General features: G+C 40.6%; 1 protein-coding gene across 1 annotated transcript in view; it reads right to left on the reverse strand.

The window, feature by feature from the left end:
* Positions 1-1,138, reverse strand: part of WASF1 (WASP family member 1) — a 43,815-nt gene extending 42,677 nt beyond the window's left edge. The window contains exon 1 of the mRNA XM_072408759.1: positions 422-1,138. The gene's annotated coding sequence lies outside the window, so the exon portion shown is untranslated. The remainder of the gene's footprint in view (positions 1-421) is intronic.
* Between the last annotated feature and the right edge of the window lie 7,133 nt (positions 1,139-8,271).

Here is an 8,271-nt window from a genome sequence, read left to right on the forward strand (position 1 = left end):
AGCCAAAGCGCAAAGCATTTACCTGTCTAGCTTCACATTTCACTTGCTTTATAAATATAGAAATATTTTACACATATATCTTGAATAGAAAAGAGATGGTCCATGACAAAAAAAATATATATATATAAATATATATATATATGATAAATCAAATGCATAGAATCCCAAACCAAAACCTGCCATTGGAAGTATAAGCAGAAGGAATATAAAGAAGCAAACAGCAAATCTCTGCCCTGTCAGATGGAGATAAGAGGCAAAGCATGCAGGAATGTGGGGCATCTTGATGGATCACACACAGATGTAGGGAATAATAGGAAGGCCTTATAATAAGGAATGGGGTGGCTCCACTATAAGAGGAAGATAGGATACAGAGATAGAGGAAGGTGGTGAGGTTTAGCAGTGATAGGAGGTGGATACATACAGGCAGCCTGGGATGAATGGAGGAGTCTCTGCAGGCAAAGCTGCTCACTGCGCTCTCATTCTTCTCCTCTCTCCGGCTCGGGTTTGCACTCCGGTCAGGGGGGGTGGTCACGTGTGACCGGTTATGAGCGGCAGCCCATGTCAGCCCGTGCAGTCACGGTTAGAGCACGACACAAGGACAACAAACACCGAGAGAAGGGAGCCGGAGGCGCTCGCTTGCCCTGCAGCAGGGGCAGCAGCTTGTGATGGGAGAGGGCGGGGACAGGTCACCAGTGTGTGAGAGAGGGAGGCAGGACGAAGGAATGGCAGCTACACGGCTCCTTGTCTCCTTACAAACCCCACTGCGGTGTGTCAGGCGGGCAGGCTGGCGAGATGGCGGAGCTGCTAGAGCTGCTAGTATGGAAATGGAGGCAGAACGAGGCGGAGGGTTTTGATGCGGTGCTATGTCCACCCCTCCTGCCACAGGGTGGTGCAGTCCATCAATCCGCAGTTGGCTCCGGTACGTTTTATCTCCTCCTGTGCAGGTTGGGGTGATGGTGCTGTAACGTCACCGACAGCCCGGTCTGTACCATCCTATGGTCACCGGGAGATGTGTGAGCCGTGTCAGGGCGCCATCAGCAATGCAGGAGATGACTGGAATTCCTTGTTCTGCAATCACCTCACTGATGAATATTCAGTATGACATGGCTTGTTATCTGTGCTCTGCCATTCCTTCTGTAGGATTGGGAAGTTCAGTCCTAATTAGTTAATTGCTAACTGGATGTTGGCACCATATGAAGGCCATGTCCCATGACCGGCAGTACTGCCAATAAAGAGACCCAGCAATGCATGGATTTTATATGTTGGGGCATGCTATTTAATGTACAGCGCTGCGTAATATGTGGGCGCTATATAAATCCTGTTTATTATTATTAAACAGGATTTATATAGCGCCAACATATTACGCACCGCTGTACATTAAATAGGGATTGCAAATGACAGACTAATACAGACAGTGATACAGGAGGAGAGGACCCTTGTTTATAAATAATAATGCACATACGCTATACATTACACATTATATGCCCAATGTAACCAGGTCATGCCATGATCTGTGAGAACAATAAATTGGCCAGGTTAGAAAACCTGAGATTCATGCAAGGTCTGCCAATGCCACTCCTCTCTCTATTACTGAAAAAAGAATATTTGACCAAGCCAAACATTTGTTAGCATTCAGAAGGCTCCATGCCTGAGGGCTTTCACATCATGCTTCTGCATTTAGCAGCCCACGCTTATCTATAAGCACCCTTCCTACAAACATTGCGTACCAAGCTGGGGGGATAAAGTGGGGATTATATACCTGAAATTATTTTTCATTCATAATGGCTGCTCCCTTCCTCAAGTTAGGCCCATGCCAGGGTGCTCCAGCAGTAAATGATCACACATTACTTCCATTCTTATCTAGTTTGCTAGTGAAGCCTGCACTTTGGACCGGAGACAAGTGCTAACCTTTGCCTGCCACTAGCTCTCTGTCCAAGGAGAGTTCTATATTTGGTCTGGGGCCAATGAATGGGAAGAGCTTAGCATTTTAACATGAATTTCTCATTTGAAAAGCGAAAGCAATAGCCAAGAAAGCACGAACGGAAGCTTTTTCTAGCCAGGAAACGTAATAACAGGTTCCTTGTGGAACATAGAAGCAGCTACTGCTTGCCTCTGGATATCTGGCTGTCATTCCTATACTTTGAGCTAGTGACCCAAATAAAGTATGCATTTAGGGAATTCTGGCCTTCCTCATCATCATCATTTCCTGATCATCATTCCTGTACAAGTTTATTAAAGCCAGTGGATCAGCATTGTGGCTATGCAACTAATAATTGCAGAAGTTGTCTTTAATGACAGATCCATATATTTTCATTTCTAGGTCCCAAAATGCATAAACCTCTTTCCTCCACTTTTATGGTGATAAAGTGGACTTACTAGACCTTGAGACAGTTCCAGACAGGTTACCTAAATAGATCTTGTTCAGAATATATTTTATTATATGATAAGCTCCCTTTGATTGTGGTTAAAAAGAAGTCTCATGATAGACTCCTGAAATATTACTGTAACTCAGTAAACCACCACCTAGTAAATGCAGGTCTTTTGTGCCTTTGCTGTGGAGATGGCCACATACACCTAGTAATACCTAACTCTTTGCTTCAGGAAAGTAATTGAGATCTTGTTGATGGAGGATCTCACCTCCACCCTACATGGCACCCAAGAAAATTCCATACCACCTGGTTCTATTGGAGGCAACACCAAGAATCTACATAGCATACCTGAGCCCAAAACTGAACACCTCTTAGGCTGGGTACACACGTGCATTAATTGTCGTTGGAAAGGATCTTTCATGATCCTTTCCAACAACTAAGGACTGCACGATGCATGAATGAGTGCTGTACACATATCACCCTTCTGCTCTATGGAGAGAGGAGGTGGAGAGCGGCACTCCGCAGCGTGCTCTCCTCCTTCATTTTTTTTACAATCGTTCGTTGTCCTTCATCCATGGACGGTCGTTCAGACGATGGACGACAGGCGCTCTACACACGCCAGATTCTCTTCCGATATCATCCCTGAGCCGATTATCGGAAGGGAAGCATTGCAAGTGTGTACGTAGCCTTAGACATCCACAAACTGTTTGCAGCAAGCCTCCCAATCCTACAATGTCTATTCTTTCCTTTACTCTTGTCTGTTTTGTGTATATGTCTCCTAAGTTAGCACTGGGATGTCTATTGTTATATGGTGACAGTGCTGTGTATTTGATATCCTAAGGCTCACCACTATTTGAATGTGTTTTTTTCTTTGGTTATTTTCTAAAATGTATCTTTCCTAAATAAAGAATGCTATTAAAAACTATCTAGATTAGCAATGATAGCCTTTCAAAATGGAGACCCCCTCTAGAGTACCTTTGACTGACCCAGGCGCCACTTTCCAACCCAGGGAGCTGTTTCAAAAATCCCATAGCTAAGAGATGTCTTACTGTTCAGTGAGGCAGTTCTCTGTGTAGAGAGCAAAACTTCAAAGTCCTAAATCCAGAGGAATGAGAGTACCTGGAGCAATGGGCCTGATGTATTAAAGCTCTCCAAGGCTGGAGAAGGTACACGTTCATCAGTGAAACTGGGTGATCCAGCAAACCTGGGATGAATCTGGTCCAGGATTCAAAACATTTGCTAACAAAGAGAAAATTACTTTGAAGAAATCTATTCCATTGTTCTCTGGTTATGGTCAATCTATTAAACATATATTTAAATAGTAAGTTGCCTTTAGTTTTTCAATAATCTCTTCATCACTTTCTCCCTAAGAAGGATTAACCTTCATCCACCCTTACTTTAACCACTTACTGAACCTGTTCATATGGCTTACCTCCTTCTCAATAAATCCAATCTCATTCCACACTGGTGATCTGTGCTTCAGGGCAGCATCCTAGCAGTAGTAGAGTCTTCCACCCTTGAACTATAAAAGTCTAAAAGCATCCGCTGGAGCATCCTCCCAAAATCCTTTACAATGCAGCCATAATGTCCTTTTCCTATAGTTTCCTTCCACTCCACTATATGTATATTATTTGACAAAATTAATATATTAAATAGTGCAACAGCAGTGATTCGCGTGAATGTAGAATATTGTGCACACCAGTGCAATTAAACCACACTAAAAATCATACATCTGTTCCACAACAAAGTTCTCTAAAAGAATTCAGCTCTAAGCATGTAGCAGCAAAAACATAGGAAACTGGGTATAAAATCCTTGCAGCTCTGGGAAGCAAAGGAAGACATCTGCAAGATATTATCAACACAGAAGCAGAAAACAGAGCACAGAAACCTGGTACAATGAAAATATTATTATTTATTAAATGAAAGATGTATGAAATACATTCACAAAGTTTGTCAAGTCAGAGCTTGTATGCGGCTTTTTTTAGTCTCCTTAGTGCTGAATGCGTCCACATTACAACTAGAAAATTGTATTCTTGTTGCATGTCCACTTCTGATGCAAATATCCCTTAAAAATTAAAATACTGATACTACTGCCCATTTTTCAATCAGTACACATTTTTCAGTCCTGCATGCTTTGTATAACCCCTCCAGCTAATTCCTAACTACTGCTTGCCAATGTCTTGCCAGTGTGATTTCAGCGTTCTTGTTAATTATTAAATACCTCCCATTCTACCTGTATACCTCCCCAGGCCACAATCACCTTACCATGCATTTCTCCCAATCCAAATCAAACTCTTCCTAACCTTACTCATCCTCGTACTACTTATTCTTCAAGTGGTCCATAATTAGTTCTTGTTGAGCCTACTCATTCTTTATCTGCTTTATAATCATCTCCTTTCTATCTCCTCATTTTGTGTTGGATTAGATCACATTAGATCCGTTTCCCAAGGTTCATGATCAGCTCTTGTTCTGCTTTCTTTCATAGTTTATGGACAGTTGTTTCCCTTCTCTTTCTGCACACCTTACCATGATTATCTTCCCCTTTGATTCTTTTGTTGTTATCCACAACCGTTTGAAGTTTTACATTCAACTGCCACTTTCCTTAGTCTTTATTCAGCCACTGTCCATGATCAACTGTCACTTTGCCTCTCTGACCTTCCCCTATATTCACAAGCTCTATTACCAGCTTAGGCTCTGTCTCCTGTCAGGTTCTATTCAAGTAAAATAGAAAAGGAAAGAAAACATTAAAAAAAATGTGTGGTTGGACAGTAATGTATAGAAATGTGTTCAAAATGGTGGCAAAAATGTGAACCATCTAATAAGAAGCTGAGACTACAATAAATGCTAAACCTATTTAGAAGCCACTTGCTGTATCACATGGCATCCTCTGCAGTGCCAGTTTGGTAGAGACATTCTTGTTAAAGTAGACCTTCCAGGGATAAAACGTGTACATTCATTCATGTTCCTAAAATGTCACCATATACAGCAACATTACCTTTAAATACAATTGTACTGTACAACAATAAGAGGATATGAACTCAAGAGTAAATATTTGCTATGTTACAGTAATCATTTAGAAATGTGATATGTGCCTTAGTAATATCCCAAGGCGTTCGAGCCAAAACCCACTCTTTTCTATAAGCAGTAAACTACTTTAGCAGCATGGTTGCAGGTATTACCTAAGCACCCAAGGTTAATGTCTCTTCAGCCTACTCTTGGCTCTGCCCTGTTTCTTGGTATATGAGAGTGTCCAGGGACTGCTGTTCCTACAACCTATAGCTGTGGTGTGCAATCAAATGCACTGCTGCCTCCTCTTATTTTTTTAAGAGTTTTGGAGCATGATTTCATTAGGTCTCTACTGTACATGAGGAAGCATAACCTAACTCTACCAAGATTGCCACCTCCAAACAATCGCATTTAGCCAAACAAAACATGACAAGTTAGTAAAGTGGAAAGCTCAGGTGACAATATTGGTGACTAACCCTTTGCCCTCTGCTTGCTTTGTGGGTAGAGTTCATGTTGATTTTTCAAATTTTTTATTTTAGGCAAGTTTTACAAAAAAGTGCAAATAAGGAACAGTATAACATGAATATATCAATCCAACAGAAAAAAACATACAAAAGCCACAAGAAAACTCTCCTCATGCAAAATGGACAGAGAAGCCAACATGATTAGATGTAATAGGTAGATAATAATGATCAAAATATTTTGTATAGTTTACTATACTGAGGTAGTAAAACTTGAGAACAGTTTGCCAGTTATATAAAAGTTAGAAAGGAGATGTTGGAAAGTAAGGATAGAATAGAGAGAAAAAAGCAAAATGGAAAAGGAAGAAAAAAGCAGCAATGTGAGAATAAATAGGGATTATCATTAGTATTTAGGTCTCAAGGGAATCATGGTTATTACAGATAAGCTTGTCGTTAGATTTATTTTAATGTGGATTTAACAGAGACAAGGCCTGGCAATTGTGGTGCGAGCAACCAAGAACAAATATGATATCAGACATTTTAAATATTTCTGTAAAGGTAAGTCAAACCTAATGCGAAACCTTTTAAAAATTTGCAAGCAGGCATCCACTTTATCTTTTACAATAAAACATACCTCCTGTTAGTATTATTTTCTGTATTGTATAAACCCAGTATACCAGGCTGCAAGGAATGAATTCAAGTGAAACAAAACAGTAACCTGTCTCCGTTCTGTCCCAGGCACCTACACCTCTTTTCTTCTCTTCCTTGTTTCGATCTTTGGCCATCTTAATTGGCCTGGCCAGGATGTTGTAACTCCTACACAGCCGCACAGGAGTTCATTCAGTTCTGGAAGCTGCTGGGGAAGAATGGATATGACGGGTAGCCCAGAAACCAACGCTGAGCTGCACGTACAGATACCATTTTTTTACTGCAATAAACCCTGTACGTTCTAGGGGTCAGAGTGGGCGTGGTCCATGCGGGTCCTGCACAGCTTAGGCCCAACATTATTGACCTAGGGGATTCCCTGTGCACACATGGGGACTCCCGTCCTGCCAATTATGCCCGCCTAGTAGCAGGCCAAAAATTGAAATATAAAATAGCTTTTTTGTACTCGTGTATTTTATACTGCGGTCAACAGTGCTGGTGGGCCACATAATATTGATTTTTGACTGGGGCTGTGGACCAGTGAAATACTGAACACGGGCTGCAATTGGCCCCCAGGCTGGACATTGGTCATGCCTGCATTAGAGGGGAAAAAGCCTTCAATCTGCAGACAGTTGGATAGTAATCCTTTGGTTAACTCACTGCCTGGGAATATATAAAAAGAACATTAAAGATTAAAACCACTGCTGCTGTATTCCATTATACTATCACTAACAATTTAATTATTTCTGTCACTGCCACAAATGTTCTTAGTAATTTTGTTCCAATATGTATTTATGGTCAAATGAATTAAGGATTTGACTGTTCAAGGGTGAGTCAGACAATTGTGTGGGCTTCTCAAGACAATACAGTGACAATTCTGCTATGGAAAAAAGGAGAACTTTTTTTATCGTGATGAGCGAGTCTTGGCAAATGATGAAAATTTCAGATAAAAACATCGGATGAACATAACAAGCACCTGGAGTAGATTTAGAAACTTTAAACAGGCAAAAGATTTATGCTATCACATGCAACCAGATATAAGGTGGGGACACCCCCTGCATGGAATTTGTATGCTCTCCCTGAGTGGATGGGACACTGAAAGCATTGCACTGAGCACTGGGATCAGCAGAACATGTGAAAACCATAAGGAGGATGTGGGAATGGGGAAACAAATATGAAAAGGAAAAATACAAGCGTCTCCATGTAAGGATATTTAAAGTTTGCTGTAAGTGTAAAGACTAATTTGCAGTTTGCTTTGCTCATACATGTCCATTCTTGGCTATTCACCGTGGAGTATGTCTTTTTTTCTTTTTGCTTGGAGATGAGCTTGAATGAATAAATATGCAAACCCCAATGTACATATAACCTAATACTGTTTAAAAATTAGGACTGGTGTGAAGCAAATATTTGATTTCATCTATTAATATCCAGATTTATTATAATAGCTATAGGCTTTATTGCCAGGGCTACATGCTTTTTATGATTTTTCCATTTTGTAAACTTTTGAAAATGTTTCGCAAATTAAACGAAACCTATGAGAATGATATAACATGTGTAGAGCGCTGCATAATATGTTGGCGCTATATAAATCCTGTTTAATACTATTACTAATATCATTATTGATGATAATAATAATAATATTAACACGTGAAAACCACACCATTCATTGTGTAAGTTGGGGAAATGATCACGTGACCACACTCTAAAACTCTGCCGAGTCGTCTTTCTATGAACTTTATTGACAACGCACATGCTGTTTACGAGTGTCTTCCTCCCAGCACGTTTTGCGT

This window comes from Pyxicephalus adspersus, chromosome 4, assembly GCF_032062135.1.
Source record: "Pyxicephalus adspersus chromosome 4, UCB_Pads_2.0, whole genome shotgun sequence".
Classification (NCBI taxonomy): Eukaryota; Metazoa; Chordata; class Amphibia; order Anura; family Pyxicephalidae; genus Pyxicephalus; species Pyxicephalus adspersus.